The 21,536-nt window shown below is 44.5% G+C and overlaps 1 protein-coding gene and 1 long non-coding RNA gene across 5 annotated transcripts in view; one reads left to right on the forward strand and one right to left on the reverse strand.

The window, feature by feature from the left end:
* The window catches only part of LOC139050526 (uncharacterized), a 265,834-nt gene that overhangs the window by 167,712 nt on the left and 76,586 nt on the right, over positions 1 to 21,536 (forward strand). The gene's annotated exons all lie outside the window — the stretch shown is intronic.
* Positions 2,840 to 17,503, reverse strand: LOC135918604 (uncharacterized). Its single transcript, XR_010569703.1, has 4 exons — positions 17,152 to 17,503; positions 15,131 to 15,217; positions 8,817 to 9,030; positions 2,840 to 3,034 (listed from the first exon to the last, which is right to left on the reverse strand). It is a non-coding gene; the product is annotated as an uncharacterized lncRNA (long non-coding RNA).

Consider the following 21,536-nt stretch of genomic DNA (forward strand, 5'->3'; position numbering starts at 1 on the left):
TAATCTTGGTCCCTGTCGTATTGCACTTTCTGACAAAAGATGTAATAAATAGTTTCAAACTGCACAGAACCTGAAGTGAGATTTTGGTGGAAATTAAAAAACCATAATTTATAGTGATCGAATCGAACACATTGTTTGTGGTTCATATAGGAATTGCCAAGTTTAGATCGCCAGGAAAAGTAGTGAGAAATGGGATTTTGTTACACTTTACAGTGAAACAGTACTAGGGCTGGATTCTTACCACGCAACTTCTATAGTCAGCATATTATTTTAAGTGGTATTCCATACATTTTTTAGGAGTTTGTGTTTTATTCCATGCATACTGTGATATAAAAGAAATTCGTGCTTAGAAGCGGTGCCCCTTATGTGGCAGCGAATACAATAGTAAAACTGGCATCCCTCCTTGCGTAGAGATGTGCATTATGCTGTTTTGCAGATTCTTATAAATAAGTGCTTAAGCACAGTCAGGGTAAAATTCTTTGCTCCAGGTCGCTTAACTTTTCGAGAGACGATGTGCTTCTGCATGGCAACATGCTGAACTGCGCGTCACTTGTCAAAGTACAGTTCACTGTAGTAAAAGCATAATTTCGCATTTGAAAATGTAGCTTTTTTGTTATAGAGTACATGGCTTGACTTGTATATGACCAAAGCTGGACAGGAAACCATGAAGACACATCAATGTTACTATTGCAGAAATAATAGTTCAACGAGCATGAACCTCATAGACATTGACTTGATAAACAATATTATTTCTTATGGCTAAGGTCGCTCTAGTCAGCTTCCCATATATGCTGGTGTAAATTGCCATGGCATTTGCCTATCATTGTTTACAGCATAGCAAACAGACATGGTTGCGATTGCATATTGAAAAATTCTGCTTAAAAATGTTCAATGTTCGTGTCACCTTTGTAGTATTGAAGAGCCTTGACCAGAAAAGCCTGGACTATTAATGCATTTGAAAAAATGGGTACGACAAAACTTGGTTGTTGGTATCTTTAGTGACAGCACCATTGACTCCAGCACAATTTAGTTTTAATAAGCACAAGGTAATGCACCCTCTTGTAACAGTGGTCCTGATACAGGAGACTACTGGTGATTTGTGATTAATTGGGAGACCTTTTGCATCTGCTCGGTCACCTCGTGTGCAGCAGTGTTGCAATTGTAGCTGTTCATTACACTACATTGAACAGCATTACTTATGTGCTGTGACTATAACCAAGTTGGTGCTGACCCCATTCGATGAAGTCAAAGATGTTGTGGGGTCGAAGTGTGTTTGTTGGGGGTTAGACCAAAAGGCATGCATGGACACGTTAACATACGTGCCGCATAATACTGCTGAATGCCAAAAATCCGGAACATCATTCTACATAAAAAATTAGAACTATGTGGTTCAATTTTATTTTCCAGCCATCAAATAATGAAAAACAATTTTATTCATAACATAATTACGCTTAATATTCCAATTGTATGGCTTCCTGATTTATTCACAACTGAATGAAAATTGAGCTTCATATTCCAGCATATAAAATTGTTAGCTGTAGGCTTTTCAGTTAAATGTTCTTAAATCGGCATTTAAAGCAGTCAAACTTGGTGTACCAAAAATTTGTTGCTTTTTCCCAGATACACTGTCAATTTTCATGCCCAGTATGTTGCTTGCTGCTACACACTGTCACCCATCACAGCCACCACTCCTTAAAGTACACCCACCATTGTTGTTTCCGACCCACTATCTGGCTCTAGCTATTTCCCAGCATAGCACACTGCAGCCCATCATCCTTCACACTATACCCATCTACTGCCCATTCCTTCCCAGCATGCATGCAATGGTGGGTACAGCCTCCCAGCATAGTAGAACGTTACCCACCATCCTTTACACTACACCCACCATACTGTTTGCTGCTTCCCAGCATTGCCCACCATAGTGGGCACTGCCTCCCAGCATTGCCCACTATTTTCACCATGATTTCCATCATGCCCCTTATGATTTCCATTATACCCATTATTATTTCCAGTACCCACCATGCTAGATTTTCCGATAGGGAGACGTAGTGCATATACACAAATGCACGTGGAACTAGACGGGATGACAGTTGCTGCCATAGCTCAATTGGTAGAGCATCTCACGCGTACTGTGCAATATGATTGTGCAGGTAGCGCGAGTGGGAAGCTGTCTATCTATTTCTGTTCGCTTACCCTTAGTGCTTCTGCAGTGCGGTCATCACTATAGTTAATTTCCCCAAGGCGTTTCTTGGCTCCGCCGTCTCCTGGCTTCGCAGAGCGATGCACATAGCCACTCACCCGCCGCTGTAGCACAGTTTCTGTGGCGTTGCGCTCGTGAGCGTAACGTCGCCGGTTCGATATCGTTGGAAAAAGCCGCATCCCTATTGAAAATTTGCCCGATGCTGGGCATAGTGGAATCCATCATCCATCATCATGGTGGATTATGGTGATGGGTGGCATGCCGGGTGGCACGGTGGGTGCTGGGTGGCATGCCGGGTGACGGGTGGCACGGTGGGTGCTGGGTGACATGGTGGGTGACGGGTGGCATGGTGGGTGCTGGGCAGCATGCTGGTTGCTGGGCACAGCGGGTGCTGGGCGGCACGGTGGGTGATGGGTGGCATGGTGGGCACTTGGTTGGATATCATCGTGGGCGCAGCACGTCAAAGGCAAGTTATGTGATGAATCGAAGGAGCAGCCATTGCTATACGGAAGCTCATGACGGGCTATCTTTATATGTGATGTTGAGTCTTATGAAGTGTACAGTCTGTATATACATGTTGCCAAGATGCGGCTATTTTCATGCCATAACTAATCAATCTGTAAAGCACCATACTACGTAGCATATCATCACACTTTATTGAAAAAGCATCACTGGACTTGTACTGTATTTACTTTTCCACTCGCTTGCCCTGGCGTCCTGCTTGTGTAAAAGAAAGCTCCAAAGGTGCTTTCGCAGGGAAGCAAGGCGGTTCTCCGGATGTGGTGTAGGTACGTGTCATCATTGGATGGTCACTTATGTATTTCTCCAGGCAGTCTGAAAGGAGAGTGCAATAAATATATAAGTAAATTGTTTTTCCAATGATTTCCAGCAATAAGTGAATGAAGAAAATATGCTCTTATCACTTCAAAACAAGTTTCAGATAACAAAATGCAGCAAATGTCACACACAAACATGCTACCCAGGGCGCAAGCAGGCACAGGTTTATTTGCAGTGAGAATGCATACATATGCATCACATTGTTTTGCAGATTTACATGGAATTTTTGTATGTTTTTTGCCAAAGCAACGCCTCTTCTCATCTGGAGGTTGGCTTAACTGCAAAATTTAGACACATGGGAGCTGTAGTCAAAGCCTCATGGGGTGGATATTTGGCTTCTGATTTTGCATAATTTGTCTGCTCTTCGACCACCCAAATTCCTGTCAAATTCGGAGAACCACAATTTGGCTACACTGTCTCTAACGCATGCAGGAGAGCTGAAAGGTGCAAGCTGTCTGGTTTGTCCATTCTATCATTTGTTAGCTTTACTTGTTGCTCATGCGGTTGGTGAGGAAGTCGTAACTTTAGCATTTGCCATATAGGCATAAAAGATTTCATGTAAAAGCTGTATAATGGCTGGCTTGCAAGCTTTATTTAGCTGCAAATGATGGCAACTAATGTTTTAAAGTGAAGCTTTTTTTGCCTCTTCTCCCAACATTACGGGCGCTGCAGCTGCTATGGTCTTGTCATGCATGCCGTTGGATTTCTTGCAACATTACCAGATGGCGCTCACCTCTGCACATCCTGACCGGCGCTGCTGCCCCAGCATTTCACCGTTAGGGTGTATTGCACGTACTGTGCTGGTTTTAATTTCTATGCGAGAAAAATGCAGATGCTGGGCTGTGATAGTGTAAACATTAGAATCGTCCTTAGTCTGAAGAGAGCGCTTTGAGCTGGAATCTCAACAGTGTGTTGGCCATGTATGTAGAAGGAGCCCATTAACACGCGCCAGCAAGGCGTGCACTCGACGTCGAGGACACCCAGACTTGAAAGAAGTGTCACACAGAACAGGAGCGTCTTCGCTATGCAGTGAAATGTAGTGCAGACCGCGAACTTATGCATACATACAATTACAATACCTAATTGAAGTATGCACAGCCTCATAATTCAATTAAAGTTTAATATTTCTGCCATGATGCGCTGCGCCATGTGAGGCAATGACAACGCTCAATTCCCTCTCAGAGATTATGAACAATGACTCGCAACAACACCTCAAGCAAACACATCTCTCTGTGTGTTCTGCGGACTATGCAGACAAACAGAAGTGGTGCATGCAAAGTAAAGCTTAACATCAACTCGCCACTTTCGTATTGGACTAAACGCTGAAAAAATTACAAACTTGCTACTAACATTACCGTTAATTATTGTCAATCAATGCAAACAATGTGTGCTTCGTGTACATCGATTCTCACAGGGCATGGGATCTGCCTTTTTTTTTTACTTTTCAATCTCCATATTGCTATTTTGCTAAGCTAACCTACAGCTTCAATGTAAAAAAGCCTAAAGAAGCATCTTAACGTAATACAGAGCAATCTTTCATGCTCGTCTGTTTAAAAAAAAGCATATTTCTGTAGGAAATGAAATCTTCGGCAGAGTGTTGATGCGACTACAAGAGTACCTGGTACTTTGATCCATAAAACAATTGAATCTTGGCAGAAGAATGCCAGTTACAGCCACACTATACAGTCCTTTCTAATCCAGGCTGGCGGAAATCGCTGGAATTCCGCATGATGCCCAGCACCTTGCTTTTCTTGGCACCGAAGAGAGGCATGAAAATTTTAGGATGCTTTGCGTAGAACAAGATCAGCTATGCAGATCAGAGCGTACATGCGAATAATGTATGAGGTGCTTTCTTTGTGTAGCAGTTCTTTCCTCATTCTTATGCTTAAATAAAATGAGATCACTGAAAGTATGCCGAAAGTGCTGATAGGCCATGTCTTACAAACTTCAATAATCAGAACATCTAAAATCAAGAAAGCGGCTGACAGATGGAATAGCACACTGTGGTATGAAGGTTATAAACACGGATGAGGTGCCTCAGAAAGGCTGGCCAACGTTTCGATAGGAGCTATCTTCGTCAAAAGTGGCCTGGTCAGCCTTGGCATGTTAGTTTTAAAGGACTAGTAGGGTGACGTCACGTGCAGTTGTTGTCAGTGGCAGCTGGTTGTAAAGGGAGAGACATTAAAGAGAATGAGCGCTGTCGTGTGACGTCTGTAAGCATGGTTCCTAAGACGAGGGCATAAGACCGTGAGGATAGGAAGGCGGCGAGAAAAGAAACGAAAGAAAAGGAGAAAAAAAAGACATGCCAAGAGGCAAAAAAAGAAAGACAAGAAAAAGACGGGCATGGGAGCGTGTTAAGGAAGTGAGGGGTTAGGGAGCATTCAGGAGTGTCATTGGCGGCATGTTTCTGCCGTTTTAGAACTGGTCAGGCGGTCAGTGTGCGAGTAACAAAAAACACCCCAAAAGACATCAGTTGAAAGAATGACTTGAGTAGCGTAGCAGCAACGCGTCGGGTAATGTTGAAGAAATTAAGATGGCGACAAGGAGTCTGGGATGCAATGCATGTGGTAGCTGGCAGGAAGAAGCATGGTGTTTTAGGGATGTCAGCCTCAGTAGCTCAACGCAGGTGTCGTCACAGTGGTATATAGAGCTGGTGATACCCTGTGTGACTGATGCGCAGAAAAAGGTATCCTAGCTGGCATCTGGGATTTTGGATTGTGGTGGTGAGGGTGTTAAAAAAATATGATAGAAAACAGACAAAAGGGGGGAACTGAAAGTGGAATAACAAATAGGAGGGTTACATGAGCAAAAGCGGGCGGAGGCAGGTGTACATGGGAAAAGGGGTCATACAGTTGATATAAACATTAAAACATGAAAGAATATAATAAATTGAGTAGTAAGCAGGTAAAAATTAGAAACGGTGGAATAGGTGAGGTTAAGAATTAAGTTTAGGTGGTGGCACAATGTGTTTTGTGGCTTGGTTGATGACATGAGGCTTTCCGATTTAAGTTACAGCTTTAAAGTTTTTAAAGATTCTAAGTTGCTATGTGTTAAATTGACTTCCATTGGATGTAGGCATTTAAACTTGTGTATGAGGTATGATTCCATATATTTCCTCTAGCGAGGTGAGCGGAAATTTGTAGTCTATAGAGCCTTGCTTTGTCACATATGACATGTTCATTGAAGTGGCTGGCTACTGCTTTAGGTAAATTGTTTTGTATCTGCGCGATGACCGTTCAGTCTTTTATGAATTTTTTGTCCTGTCTCACCTATGTATTATTTGCTACAAGTGGCACATTCTAGACAGTAGACTACATTGCTTGATGTGCAGATGAAACTCGAAATTACCTTGTTTGAGTAATTTGATGCTGTACTTATTACTGTAGTAGTAGATTAAATGTGTTTGCATGTAGAGCACCCGGGCAGCCACAGGGACTGGTTCCCAACTTCGTTGTTGTTTTTAGTTTGGCACGTACAAGAATATCCTTAATATTATAGTGTTGCATCTCAAGACTACTCTGGACAGGGCGGGAAAAATCTTGTTTCTGGTTGCTGGCGAGAAATGGGTAGTATTTATTGAGGATGTTGTTCATGTTTGGCAGTGTGTTTGAGAATTTAGTAGTAAGAAGAGGCGCTGTTCTTTGTGATCCTAGGGTGGGGCTTGAGCACCTCGGCTCAGTCAGGTTTGGTTGCATTGGTGCAGGCTTTCTGAAGGGGACTCTTTGGGTGGTTCCCGTTTGATAGGGTTTCTTTAAGGTGATCGAGTCTATCTATGTAGTCTTGGTTTTCAACACGCATGTGACGTAGCCATGTGCTTGGCCTTTAAAGACGCCTTCTTTGCAATGTGGCTTGATGGTGGCTTGTATATTCTAGGTACTGTTGTTTGTCAAAGGTTTCCATACAGCATTGTCATTAGTGTTCCAGTGTCAATGTATATTGTTGTGTCCAGAATGTTTATGCGCTCCATTGAAGATTTGGATGTGAATTTTATTGTTGGGTGAAAAGAATTTAGAAATCCTACATATTTATCTAGGCTGTCTTGACCATGTCACCATATTATGAATATGTCGTCTATGTATCGTAGGTATGTGTGGGGCCTGTCAGTGCAGCGCAATAGGAAGTCTGTAGAATCCCCATAAATATGTTCGCATAAATATGTTTTCCCATGTACATCTGCTTCCGCCCGCTTTTGCTCATGCCACCCTCTTATTTGTTATTCCAGTTTCAGTTCACCCCCATATTTGTCTGTTCTTTATTATATTTTTTCGAAACACCCTCACCAACACACTCCAAAGTCCCAGGCGCCAGGATACCTTCTTCGGTGCCTCAGCCACACAGGGTATCGCCACTTCTGTGTACCGCTGTGACGACACGTACGTTGAGCTACTGGGACTAACGTCCCTAGAAAGATCATGCCGCTGCCTTCCAGCTGCCCTATGCACTGCATTCCGGACTCCTTGCTGCCATCTTAACTCCTTCTAAATTATCCGACGCATTGCTGCTATGCTACTCAAGTCATTCTTTCAACTAATGTCTTTTCGGGTTGTTTTTGTTACTCGAGCACTGACCGCCTCACCGGCTCCTTTAAAGCCACAAGAACATGCTGCCAAAGACACCCCTGAATGCTCCCTAACCTCTTGCTTCCCCAACACCTTCCTTTGCCCTTCTTTTTCTTTTCTTGTTCTTTCTTTCCCTCTTGGTGTCTCTTTTTTTCTCCTTTTCTCCCCGCCTTCCCACTCCCACTATTGTTCCTACGTCTTAGGAATCATGCTTACAGACATCAAGTGACTGCGCTCATTCTCCTTCAATTCTCCTTCTCCTTAGATTTAGGTGCACGTTAAAGAACCCCAGGTGGTCAAAATTTCCGGAGTCCACCACTACGGCGTGCCTCATAATCAGAAAGTGGTTTTGGCACGTAAAACCCCAAATATTATTATTATTATTATTCTCCTTCAAGTCTCTCCCTTTACAACCAGCCACTCCCGACAACTGCATGTGACGTCACTCCACTAACACTTTAAAACTAACATGCCGAGGATGACGAGGCAGCCTTTGAGAAGATAGGTCTTCCTAACGAAACGTTGGCTACCCTTTCTGAGGCACTTTATCCCTGTTTATAACTTTACATCCCAATAATGAGAATAGTGTTTTGAAATTGCATGGCTGTGAACGCTGCAGATTGTAAAGCAGCACATCAGGTGACCACAGTCAACACTTAAGAAGGCAGTGGTTTAAAAAGCTTCTTTTAGACCATACAATTTGCCAAGCTGTGTCGGAACCCAATTTTCTTGAGAAGCATTATTTCAAAAAAGTGAAATGAAGGCTGAAGCGTGAAAAGCTACAATAACGCATGCCATGTCTACATTAGAAATTTCAAAGACAATGAGGTGCTTAAATGTTCACTTCTGTTAAGACAATGAGCAGCATGTGAATGCAAGCTGTTAAGGTCCTGTCAAAATTAACCGCTCGTGTAGCCACCCGACTTTCTTGATTGTTTTTAATTGAAACTGATTATGGGGGAAGCTTTGTGGGCGGTTTTCGCAGGAAACCCATATCCCGAAATTATCTTGTGCTGCTTTTCATACGCACAGAGACATTTAAATTGTGTGTCGAGACACAGTGCATATACAGCAGAAGAAAAAGATATAATATATAGGCACTTGCCTCAATCTTGCTTTGGCATTTCTTGTCGCTCTGTATACATCATGTAATGCTAACTCATTCAGATAACTTGCAGATATGCAGTTATGTTTCTTAAATGAGGTGACTGTTGACTTACTTTTCAAAGCAGCCACTTTCTCCGGTGTTGCCGGAAGCTTCCCAGATGCGCGGCACATTGTTCGGTAGGCCTGTCCAGTCAGGCTGCTTTCACCTGCTTGCACTGGTGTCCACAGGTGCCATGCCATCTCTAATGGGCACTTTCCGTCGGAAGCAGACTTGAATATGTAATGCCACTTGTTGAGTGGCATCACAAATCCCACACCAATCTGTACCTGCAATAGATATGAAGTGTTTTTTTTCCTGAGCAGTATTCTTAACACTAAAACGCACTTGTATAAAACAATATGATATAGGTTAATTAGGTCCGTCAATTTCTGATGCAACTCTATAATTTCCAATTTCTGCCCCTCGAACAAGTTTTAAAAGAAACTGGGGTTAAACCCAACCTCACCAAGAAATTCATTTTTGTGTAAAGGTATAAACTAATAAAATTTTTCCATTTTAAGGGCAGCAAACACTCATATCTCGTACAGTCTAACCTTGCAATAATGAAATTAACAGAGAAAGCGAAACAATTGATTCAAATAGGCGCACCGCCATGCAGAGAACAGTGCAAGAACGAGTGACGTCAAGGCCTCCAAGATTGCAGTGTCACACGGAGAACAGTGCAGCACAGAGACCTACGCGCGCCAGTCTCCAAAATCCACCACCATCACACACTACATGGCCTTGTTCTAAAGAACACTGGAGACATGCCTTGAAAGTATGATTACCCTTGCATGGTTGAAAACAAGTGAATTCTTTTGTGGGCTCTGAAAACCACTCGCACCACTCACTGATCTCAGCAGTTATATTTTCGTCATGACTAAACTGCAGCGATGAATGCGCCAAGTCCCGTCACAACTTCAAACTTCAGAACTCGGTGTGCACGCTCCTTTTACTGCGACCAGGTTTGAAATGTTTGTTGTAACAGTACAGCGCTAGTACAGCGGCAGCGGAATTCTCTTTAGGGACAATTGCACCTTCTACATCTTTTTGTAGGTTTTTGCGCAATATGTGCGTTGCTGCTTTTTGTCATTAAGCCCTTCAGTTGATGTCTAGCGCCCGTTCAGACTGTGTCTCTTTGTGTGTGTGTGTGCCCTTGCACTTGTCATGATGTCCAAGTTCAGCTACCACCAACTAGAACTAACTTTTGCATTAATCAGCAGTACATATTAGCACGCTTTATAAAAAGCCAAAGGATTAGCACTATGCTGACCGGAAATGAGAAATGGTAAGAATATTCTGGCTGAAAACAACATTTCATGTTTATCAACACTGACGGGCAAGTAATTAAGAAAGTTGGTGTACGTTAATGTTTACCTTTTGAGTGACACAAGGGACAGAAAGAAGACAACAAGACACGAAAACTACCAATTCAACATTAATTTTGATGCAAAAATTAAAGATCATATTTATACTGCGTGTGCCCTTGCACTGCACAAGCGATCTTTTAAAACAAAGGGCACAAGTTGCAATACAAATGTATAAAATCATGATAAACAGTACTTGCATAAAAATAGAACAAATAAGCACAGAGTGATCACTATTCTGTGTCATTTAGAGAGTATTCCTCTTTGTAATGCAATCATAATGAGCACTGGCTGACAGATGTCCCTCTTTTTTAAATGGTATGCCTCAGTGATATTGTTGATCAATCGGTTGCCTTACGTAAACAAAAGAGATGAACAATCTAAATCTGGCGTACATCACCAGTTGTGTCAATGCATTGTCAAGTGGGATGAGCATGCTTGTCCCTTGAGTGAATAATGGTGCTCTCCTGGGCACATGCTTATGCACCGGCCAGTCTGCCCTATGTACAAGACCGTCCATTCTTAGTACGAAGATGGTGCAGAGTGGCCGAACTCCGCGGATTGCCAGCGCGCATGGCATGGCTGTGCAACGGAGCTAAGCGGTGCAGGCGCACAGGGGCTTAGAGGTGGGACTTCATGTCATGTGTCATCCGCTAAAGCATGGCATGCTCCCGCACTTTAGCAGATGACACGAAGCTCCACATCCCCCCTGCGCCATGCACGCTGGCACTCCGCGGGGCGTGGTCACGCTGAGTCGTGTTCGTGCCAAGAGTTGACGACCCTGTACATTTGACCAAACATACACATGAACAGAGGCATAGACTACACTACTAATGACGGACACAAGACATTTAGTGGTAATTTATACAAATCTCCCTTGTCTGGACGCCTTTCTCAATGCGCTTGTGGAATGCTAAGCACACATATTTCGAGCGAAAAAATAAAGTAGGCAGGTATGCAGCACAATCCACAAGTGAACTGAGAAAAGCGAGCAGGCAAGCGAGGTACGCTTGGTTAAACATACCACGAAATATGTCTAGTGCGTGTTAGGGGCAGTGTACTGCATTCTAATGTTGGGAACTAAATATGTACCAAAGAAATCACCACATTTTACTGAGAAGACCGGCATGCTCGTCTGACTTGGCCGTGCATTGCCGCAATAGGGCTTGAGGCCAGATTAAATTAGTTTATCTATTTCCACCCACGGTGAAAAATTGACAAGAGAAATCAGAGAGGCATACCACAAGACGTGTGAGCAAGCCCCCATTATGAATGCATGAAAAAAGGCGTCCTTTCTAGATGACAAGGGATAGAAATTAGTCTGACTATTCACCTTTTTTTACGCAAATACTGTTTATTGTGATTTTTCACCTTTGTATTACAACTCACATTTTCCTTCTGAAGGAACTTGTGCACAATATAAGCACACATTCAGTGTTAATTTTATTCCTTCTATCAAATTCAGTCATCACTGGTCATGTTGTATGGTCTCCCTTCCTTCACTGTGTAAATTTTGTCCTCAAGAGTTATATGAACTCACTGGCAAACTCAAAACGACACTACAAATTTCACCTAGGGGATACGGCTGGTTCTCAGAAAATGCACAAATACGGCGACAGGTGTCTGTTGGCACACTGTAGCAATAATGGGTGGAAGCTACCTTTGACATTGCTGCAATACATCAGTTGTCACATCGCTACAACCCTTAAGAAACAACAGAAATGTAAGTGCACAGCAAAAACAAGCAGGTTCATCAACCACAAGTTTGACTTCAGCAGCCAGAACATAGGCAGTTTCATATAGCTAAAGCATTAGCTAATATGTCGAAAATACATGCACAAGCACCCTTAACTTGAAATACCTGCATACCAACATAAAACCATGAGTTGCAGTGCATATGATGCTTGTTCATGACACTAGTATTTTGTGAAAAATACTTTTTGGATTACGTACAATGCTTTCAATTCATCTGCCCAGTAATCAAAGGCGTTTGACAGCATTACACTTTGTACTTGCTAGTTGAAAATATTCTCACCTGAACAGCACCAAGCAGAATAAATAGAAAACAGCCCACTGTGCTAACCAAATATGTGGAGAGACCCAAACTAATAGAATTATTTCTGGACAGCTGTAGACTTAGAGCTTGTTGGCTGATAATCACTATTAAAATTACACCACTGCCAAGCAGATGTTCTGTGTGGTGCTGTTGGAATCAAGTTCACTTGATGAGCAACATAGCAATAACCAGCAAATGCTTTAGCAATAGCGAGCAGGCAATCTTGCATGTGCAAAACTGCATGCTTATTTAATGATAGTGCATCAATAGACTGAACTATGCACCAACTATGTGGTCTATGCAGTATAGACAAAGTCGAAAACGATGCAACTGGACACAGGCTCTGCCACAATGCCTACTTGCATGAATGGGTATAGCTTAAGAAGAATATAAAAAAATGTAGAGAAAGAAAGCAAGCTTACTAGAAAACTCCTCACTGCTGTAGTACTTACAGCACAGTGAATACTGGCCTTCATGTACCATTTAAAGAAATTCGAGCTCGTGTCCATTGTTCTGGGAACTTGAGAAATAATTGTGAAATTAATGGAGAAGGTTGGGCTAGTTGGCGTTGACACAGCTCCTAGCACAAACAAGGTGTATGGAATAAAGGTCGGACTAGCCAAAGCGGTAGACTTCAACTGACAAGCTTTATTCAGAAGAAACACGCAAACAGGCCACCGCATGCTCAGTTAATGTGGAGACAGATGCATAAACGAATGTGCCACATAGGGGGATAACGAAATGCACATAGAAGCTGATAAGCATCCACAAGAAGCCATTACAAAGCATTCACCAGATTTTTCTGAAGACACAACACTTATTTATCAGCTGGTACCAGTGATGGAGTGCTTATGCATTCATCAGCAGCTTTCGAAATGCAAAACACCCCAAACATTTCCCTATATAACTGCCTGGCAAACTGACTGAGCACTGGTGTGTTATGAAAACATGGGGAGCATTTATGGGTACTTTAACAGTGATCAGCCAAGTAGCCAGCGCCTGTGAGAGCATTTACAGCGTTCCGGTACTCCCCAAGCCACTCATTCAGGCACCTGTTTGTTCAATATACCACTTTCCACAGGGAAGTGAAATGTATACCACCAATACATTTCAGTTAACAAAGCAGGTGACATGCTCCTTAGTGCATGTACCTTGACGCCCGGCAATGTTTACCAACTTGCATATTCTTGTGAGCGTTAGCGGTGCTGAAAAAATGCCTACACCAAACTTGTTCGCCACCTTTCTTCTAGGCGGTGAGACACCCTGTGTATGTATGGCAGCGCTGCACGGCTACCACTGGGACATGCGTTACTGCACATCCAGCGGGCAATGTGGTAGTGCCAATGACTTTCTTGTTGTGCTGGCTTTGCTGTTAAAAACATTGTGGGTGTTTTCGAACAGTGTTCAGTAGGACTCAAGTTCACACATGAGTTGCCAGAAGATGATCACCTGCAATCATTCGATATTCGTATAATTTTAAATCATACTTTCCTTTATTATATATACTCTCTTAGGAAAAAGAAGCCCTTGCTCGACTACCGTTTGGCATACTCCATGTTAAAGGATGCATAGCTCCTAGCTGCCCGAGAGCTGTTCTGGTTAAATCTTGTGCACCAGGTTTCCTGCAGCGCTCAGCAACAAGCGAGCCATTTATGTAGGGCCGGGTATCTCGATAACACCTTGGTGTCAATTAGTGGGAGCCTCATTAAAGAGGTAAAAACAGATCTGGCAGCTGCTCGGTGCAATAACGCACGTCCCAGTGGGCGCCCTGTGGCTGTGCCATCTGTACATGGGGTGTCCCACCACCTAAACAACGTGGCAAACCAGTGCAGTGTAGGTGTTTTCTTCAGCACCACTAGAGCTCGCAAGAATGTGCAGGTTGGTAAGCAACGCCGGGAATCAGGGTACATGCACTAAGGAGCATGTCATCCACTTTTTTAACTGCAATGTGGGGGTGGTATACAGGATTTCACTTCCCTGTAGAAAGTGCTGTATTGGACAAAAGGGCAGGTTCTTGAATGAGAGGCTTAGGGAGCACCGGAACGCTGTAAACGCTCTAGCAGGCACTGCCCGTTTGGCTGACCACTGCCGAAGATGTGCTCGTAAATGCTACCTGTGTTTTCAAAACAAGCAAGTGTTCAGATGGTTTGGCAGGCAGTTAGATAAGGAAATATTTGGTGTTTGGCATTTCAAAGGCTGTTGATGAATGTGTAAGCACTCCTTCACTGGAACTCACTGATAAAGGAGTGTTTGTTGTACCTTGAGAAGAACCTGCTGAATGCTTTGTAATGGCTTGTTGTGGTGGGCGGTATTGGCTTTGTTGTGCATTTGGTTTCCTCCCATGTGGCACATTTCTTTATGCATCTGTCTGCAGATATTTTTGAGCATAAGGTGGGGCCTCATTGCGTGTTTTCTGAATAAAGCTTGTAAGTTGAAGTCTAGTGCACTGTCTTGCGCAACTTTTTTCAATTAGTCTTGTTCGTGCAAGTAACCCTCACAATAATTGTAATAACAATGTTAAACAATGGTAAGCATGCTGCATACTTAGACCTGTGACATATTTGGCCCATTACACTTTTAATGCTTACGTGTGCAGAAACTGCACAAGCATGTAGCCTAAACGAAAAGAAAAGTGGATATAAAAGGTATAACACAGGAAAGTTTCAAATCAATAAAACAAAATAACAAGAGGTAGATATAATGTGTACTAAGCAAAATAAAATGTAACACGCAGCGAAGTGATTGATGCAAGAAAAAATATACCTCAAGACATGTTAGATCTAGCTTTAAAGTGAACAAGGTAATGTGTACATAATGTAGACAAACACAAATAAGCAGCAAGATGAATAAAGTTGAGCAGATATTTAGCCTATTTAGTAAGCACTGCTGAGTAATATGTCCATAAACTTATTGTCGAATGATACCGAGATCCTACTTTTGCAAACACATACACTTCAGTCATACCTGACCAGACCATCCGATTACACACAGTGCTGCTGCAGCCATAGCTCCTCCCTGACGTGGACACTGTTGTTGGTCACGGCCTTGGCACTGCAAGATAGGTTCTGTGTTAACTTATAGCAGTGGCACTTTAAAGAAGTCATTGTGAACACATGCAAGGAGCACAGAAAAAGTCACAAAAACAATGTTTGCACCACTGCAGGGTGGGAACAAAGCACAAGGTCAAAGTTACTGATGAATGTTGTGATAATAGGGACCTCTTCATGACAATAAAATTTTAAGACCTACAGCTACAGCACATTACAAACAAATGTTTGTTTACGTAACAATTCATTTTTTTCTATCGGTTAAGCAACTTTCCCTTGTCATCTCTAGTTATGTCAAAACACCTTGTCTCAAAACGTAAGCTGTAGTAGTAGCAAGCCGCAATTGCTTAAATTTTTTTGCCCGAACCGTATGAGGGAGATTTTGTGCGCAACGGCGACGCGCGACGGCTTTGAGCGAGAAAACGGGCCGTCGCGCGAACATATCGCTCGTTCTTTGTCGCCTGGTTCTGGAAATCTAGAATTCGTCGCTCGTCGCCCAGAAGTGCTATGAGCGAACAGACAATAGCGCGAAGCCGGAACTGGATGTACTACATCAGTCGAGTACTACCGCTTGTTGCACGGAACAAGCAAACGACTATTTTCATACGTGCAAGGTTAAGAACCTACTGCAAGACTTTAAAGAAATGTTTTACGCTGCTCCTTTGAGTAAAACACAGCAAACTAAACTAATAATGGACACTTTTGGCGCGTATTTGCTGCCCTCATACCGGCAACACCGGGGAGACGGCTCTCAATGTCGTCGCTCGCATAGGGTACGACTTGTAGGGAACGAGCTAGCGCGACAGCCATCTACATCGCGTCTCTGTCGCACGCAAGACCGCTCGCATGGGGTACGACTTGTAGGGAACGAGCGAGCGTGACAGACATCTACATCGCGTCTCTGTCGCGCGCAAGACCGCTCGCATGGGGTACGACTTGTAGGGAACGAGCGAGCGCGACAGCCATCTACATCGCGTCTCTGTCGCGCGCAAGACCGCTCGCATGGGGTACGACTTGTAGGGAACGAGCGAGCGCGACAGCCATCTACATCGCGTCTCTGTCGCGCGCAAGACCGCTCGCATGGGGTACGACTTGTAGGGAACGAGCGAGCGCGACAGCCATGTACATCGCGTCTCTGTCGCGCGCAAGACCGCTCGCATGGGGTACGACTTGTAGGGAACGAGCGAGCGCGACAGCCATCTACATCGCGTCTCTGTCGCGCGCAAGACCGCTCGCATGGGGTACGACTTGTAGGGAACGAGCGAGCGCGACAGCCATCTACATCGCGTCTCTGTCGCGCGCAAGACCGCTCGCATGGGGTACGACTTGTAGGGAACGAGCGAGCGCGACAGCCATCTACATCGCGTCTCTGTCGCGCGCAAGACCGCTCGCATGGGGTACGACTTGTAGGGAACGAGCGAGCGCGACAGCCATCTACATCGCGTCTCTGTCGCGCGCAAGACCGCTCGCATGGGGTACGACTTGTAGGGAACGAGCGAGCGCGACAGCCATCTACATCGCGTCGCTGTCGCGCGAAAGATCACTTGCATGGTGTTTATACTTTTTCCCAATAACTGCTCACAAACCAACAACCGCTTAGATAGACATTTACAACATCGAAGCATAAGTAAGAGAGGAAACGTCATTGCAGTAAGAATAGGTAAAGAGGCAGATGAGTCTTTATTATCCAACTTCAGCAGAAAAGTGGCAGCTCGCGCAAATGAGGACTGTTGCCGAACCTAATCCCTCTCATCGGAAGGAAGCGCTCACCAAGACTTTAAATTTAGCATTAAGCCAATAAACTTGCGCAAGCAAATTATGTCAACCAACGCTCAGCAAGCATCGGCACAGTCAATGTCGTCGTGGGAGTTCGATTTCTTGCGCCCGCAAGGCACTCTAGGCACACACGAGAAGCAAGCACAGCATGCCTGTACTCACCTTTTAAATGGTACGATGCGGTCGAAAAGCGCCCTCCAAGTTGCCGGAGCTGCAAAGTTATTCCCGCATACGTGCAGTTGCGTAGTGGACGACCTGCGGAACGCTAATAATGCGCATCATTTCTTTGCGGCGTCCACCGAACTCTCCACAACCACCACGGACAAAGGGAACGCACTCCATGGCATGAAAATCGTTGGTCCACGTTTGCCTGGCGCACCACGCATACCGCGAGTATGCAGCGAGACACAAGCTATCTTCTGGCACTTTTGTGCACGCGAACTAAGTCACAATTCATTACACCAAACGCAAAAACACGATCAAACAAACACATCGTAGCAACTCGCACGACCGACAGCACATGTAAACAAGGGAACAAGACTGGTGGATGGATACTATGAGCAACAACTTTGAAATGGGGTAGTGGGTAGCGCCACCTGTGAACTTGGGAGTTTGGTTGGCCTCCGCGATGACTAAAATAATAACCAGCACACACTCGCTTTGTGCCTTGTTGCACCGAACTGCATATAAATGTTGCAATACATAAACAACCGTCGCACAGTTTATATTATCCGCTATACTTTAGCGCAGAAAGAAATTCTATGACGTATTTTCGATTTCCAGGAGCTTCCGCCGCATGCAGGCAGTAAAAAGATGGCCTTCGAGATTCGCGTATGCCATTCTTAGGAAGCCTTCTCTGGGCTGTAATTTGAAGAAATATGTATAAAAAGGTTTAGTAAAAAAGAAAAAAAAACGGTGTGGAAAGCGAGGGGGTGGAGCCCCTAGCCCAGAACTCCACTGGCTTGTGCGGTCCGCCGTGCCTGGTCGAGGCTGGCGAGCCAAGTCTTTGCTCCCTTCCGGAAAGTTTGCCGCCTACTTTCAGCTGTTTTGAAGCCCATCCATGCCCACCCACGACGCCTTGCGCTACTGCCCGTGCATTGACCCGTGCTACCTGCGCCGTCACTTCGTTTTAAACGACTTGTTGCTTTCGTCACCCTCTACTGTAGCATTAGAAATTGTTGACATGACCTCGGAGGTACACGTCCAGTGTGCGATGTTTCCGTGCGCATGGTAACTTATTCAGTCAGAAAGCATCAAATCTACGAGGATTAAGCACTCGGTTGGCGCGGGTTACACCCGTGTCACCCGCATTGCTTTCGTGTTGGTGTGGTGAATGTGTGCGTATTGCGCTCCTGTCGTCCATGCCTTCTGTATTTATCGTGCGGCCCACGAATATTCCTGGAAAAAACCGCATGTCTCTGCCGCGTGAATGTGTCCTATGTGGTGGGTGCCAGAAATGTGCGGCGGTGTACAATATGTTCGCAGCCAAGTGCTACCGTGCATTCCAGCGAATAGACGCGGCTGCTTATGCACGGTTTTATTCAGTGTTTCTTCATTAGCTTTGTGATTTACTTGCGTCTGCGATAGAATCCACAAGGTACCAGTTGAAAAAGACAACAGGAATTCATGTCGCAACTAGAGAAATTTCTGTTGTACGACAGAAGTTCCTCACGTTTCCGTAGTTGACAGACATTCCTGACGTTACGACAGAAAGTCTGATGTCGCAACAGAAGCATTCTGTCGTGAAGACCAAGATCTCTGAACTCGCAACAGAAACGTTCTGTCGCGACAACAAGAGTTCTGAAGTCGGAACAACAGCTTTCTATCATGACAGCGACTCTGACATTACGACAGCAATTCTGACGTCGCAACAGAAACATCCGGTCACGACGGCCAAGAGTCCTGAAGTCGCAACAGAAGCGCTTTCCGTCGCTGCCCTTTAAAATTGTTTGTCAGTTTCGCATGGTTGGTGTGCACTGTACTTTTCTCTTGCGCGGTATTCAACCGTGCTTCTCTCAAGCCGGCAATGCTGATAGCACCGACACCGGTATTAAAGTCGACGTGGCCAATTGTTATAATTGTGCCGTGACGACGCGGCACCCACCCGCCTCCTCAAAATCGGCCGCTGATCAAAATCATACCATCTGCGGGAATGGCTGCGTATCCGTTTTGTTTTATTTGGTAAGATGTGGCACACAAGCCTGTGGACTTATATGTGCGGTTACACTGTCACATTAGTTAATTTCCCACAATTATTGCACAAGCTTATGCGAAGCGGAAAAGAAGTTTTCGGTTGTTCCACAAAGTTGCGTGAAAACCTGTCTCGCTCGAGTCTCATTAATCTGGTACAGCGCTGCCGTGAGAAGCCAGTATGCTGTCAGAATGAAGACTCATCCACGAGTGTTTATGTAGCTATTTTGCGTTGAGCACACGAATTATGTGCGCGCTCAAAAGTGTAAAGAGCGAGAGACAACTGTCGAAATTAGCAGTAACAACCCTAACTATGTCCCCGGTCACCGTTGTCTATTTCCGAATTTCTTATTCAATATGCATATCGTACAGCAAAAGCGATGTTCTATCACTCCACGATGTACTACCTGTCGATGGTAACAACACTTGTGCTCTTCTAGAGATGCAGCAGCTGGCGCTGTGGAGGGAACCCGTATCTTGGCTTTTAAAATACAAATGTAAACAGAAACGCAGACAGCGGTTTTTACTGTTGACATAGCCAAAATGCACGCTAAAACGTAACAGCATTGTGGTGCAGTGGTAAGCTGCTAGGCTTCCTACCACAGTCGTGGTGCAGTGGTAAGATGCTAGGCTCGTAATCCTAAGGTCCCAAGTTCGAATCCCGGTTGATGAAATATTTTTTTTTACTTTTTTTTTACTAAGAAATTTACATTTCCTTAAAGAGGTTTCTCAATTTTTAATTAAATATTCATCAGGTTGTGTTTTCAAAGTGGGAAATGACGTCACATTGTGACTAATTTTGTCTTCTTTGCCTTCTTCAATAAGTGCCCTGTTTCAGCTTGACAGTAAAATGCCTCTAGTGTGGTTGAAATATCATAGCAATCAAGCTGAAGAAATCGTACTATAAAGCAAAATTTGTCTTCACTATGTGCTTCACGAACCACCGAGTACACCCACCATTCACCCAGCATGCACACCATTTACATTTCACCCAGTACGTACATGCAGTATTCACCCAGCACATCCATCATTCACCCACCATTCCCACAGTTCACCCAGTATGTACCCACCATCCTCCCAGCACGCCCAGCATTCACCCACCATTTACACAGGTCACCCAGTAGTCATCCCACCATCCACCCACTACACCCACCATTCACCCAGCCCGCCCACCATTGAGACAAGTCACCCAGTATGTATCCCACCAATACATCCCACCATCTACCACTGTACCCACCATCCACCCATTATACCCACGATGAATTCCACCATAACCACCATGTTTTCCATCATGCCCAGCATATTTTCCATCATGCCCAGCATAAAATTCATGATGGGCAATGCTGGGATTTTCAATAGGGATTTAGATGGCATTGCAAGGCAGCGAAGCTGTGTGGACTTTGATTTAGTTGCACGGTAAAGAACTAAAGATGGTATAGAGGTATCACGGAGTTACCCACTATGGTGTGCCTCATAATCAGATTACAGTTCTTGCATACAGTTGTTTTTATAATTTTTTAAAGTTTATTTCACCATTTCACCAATACTAAGAATTTATGCGCCTTCAAACGGTTCCTAGTTTTCAAAATACAAAGGCCGCTCGATGGCCCCATGGTTACTGCCTCTCTGGCCCTTCCGAATATTGCGTTTCAGCTTGGTTCAATTCACAGTGGCATTGGTGGACGAAGTGTTGACTTTCTCCCACATTAAGAACCTCACCTTGTTTAGGTATGGCTGCTTCCAGATGAGAGTGTATTCCAGACAGCACAATATATAGCCGCGTATGACACTGTTAAACATTATGCTTCTCATCGCTTCGTCCACACCACGTCCTCCGACAGTGGTGTATTGTATAAATGTCTCAAGGTAGCTGCCATTGTCAGTCTTTTGCGCACACACTCAGGGCACAGAAAGAGCACATGGTCTGTAGTCTCTACAACGCCACACACTGAACCGTCCGGGGAGCCTGTCCGTCCAATGCTGTGCAAGTATTTACGCGTGAAGGCGATGCCTAATCGCAGTCTGTGTATCAGGCATGTATGAAAGCGTGGAATTGCACGAACAGAAAATTGCATATCGGTATCCAGCCTGTTAAGGTGGGCGTGACGAGTGCCTGGCTGGGCCCAGTATCTTCTCTTCGCACTCCTCATTAATTCGGATAGGAGGCATGCGATGTGCGGCCTGAAGAATGGCACTACATTTCGCAGGTCATTGCTGAGGGCGCGCCTTACTGCAGCATGGGCCATCTCATTACCGTTAAGCCCACAGTTTCCCGGGATCAATTGCAATACTATGCGGTGGTATTTTACTTGAGCGCATGAAAGTAGCTCGGTGATCTGGAGTGCCAGAACCTGATA

The sequence above is a fragment of the Dermacentor albipictus genome, chromosome 10, assembly GCF_038994185.2.
Source record: "Dermacentor albipictus isolate Rhodes 1998 colony chromosome 10, USDA_Dalb.pri_finalv2, whole genome shotgun sequence".
NCBI lineage: Eukaryota > Metazoa > Arthropoda > Arachnida > Ixodida > Ixodidae > Dermacentor > Dermacentor albipictus.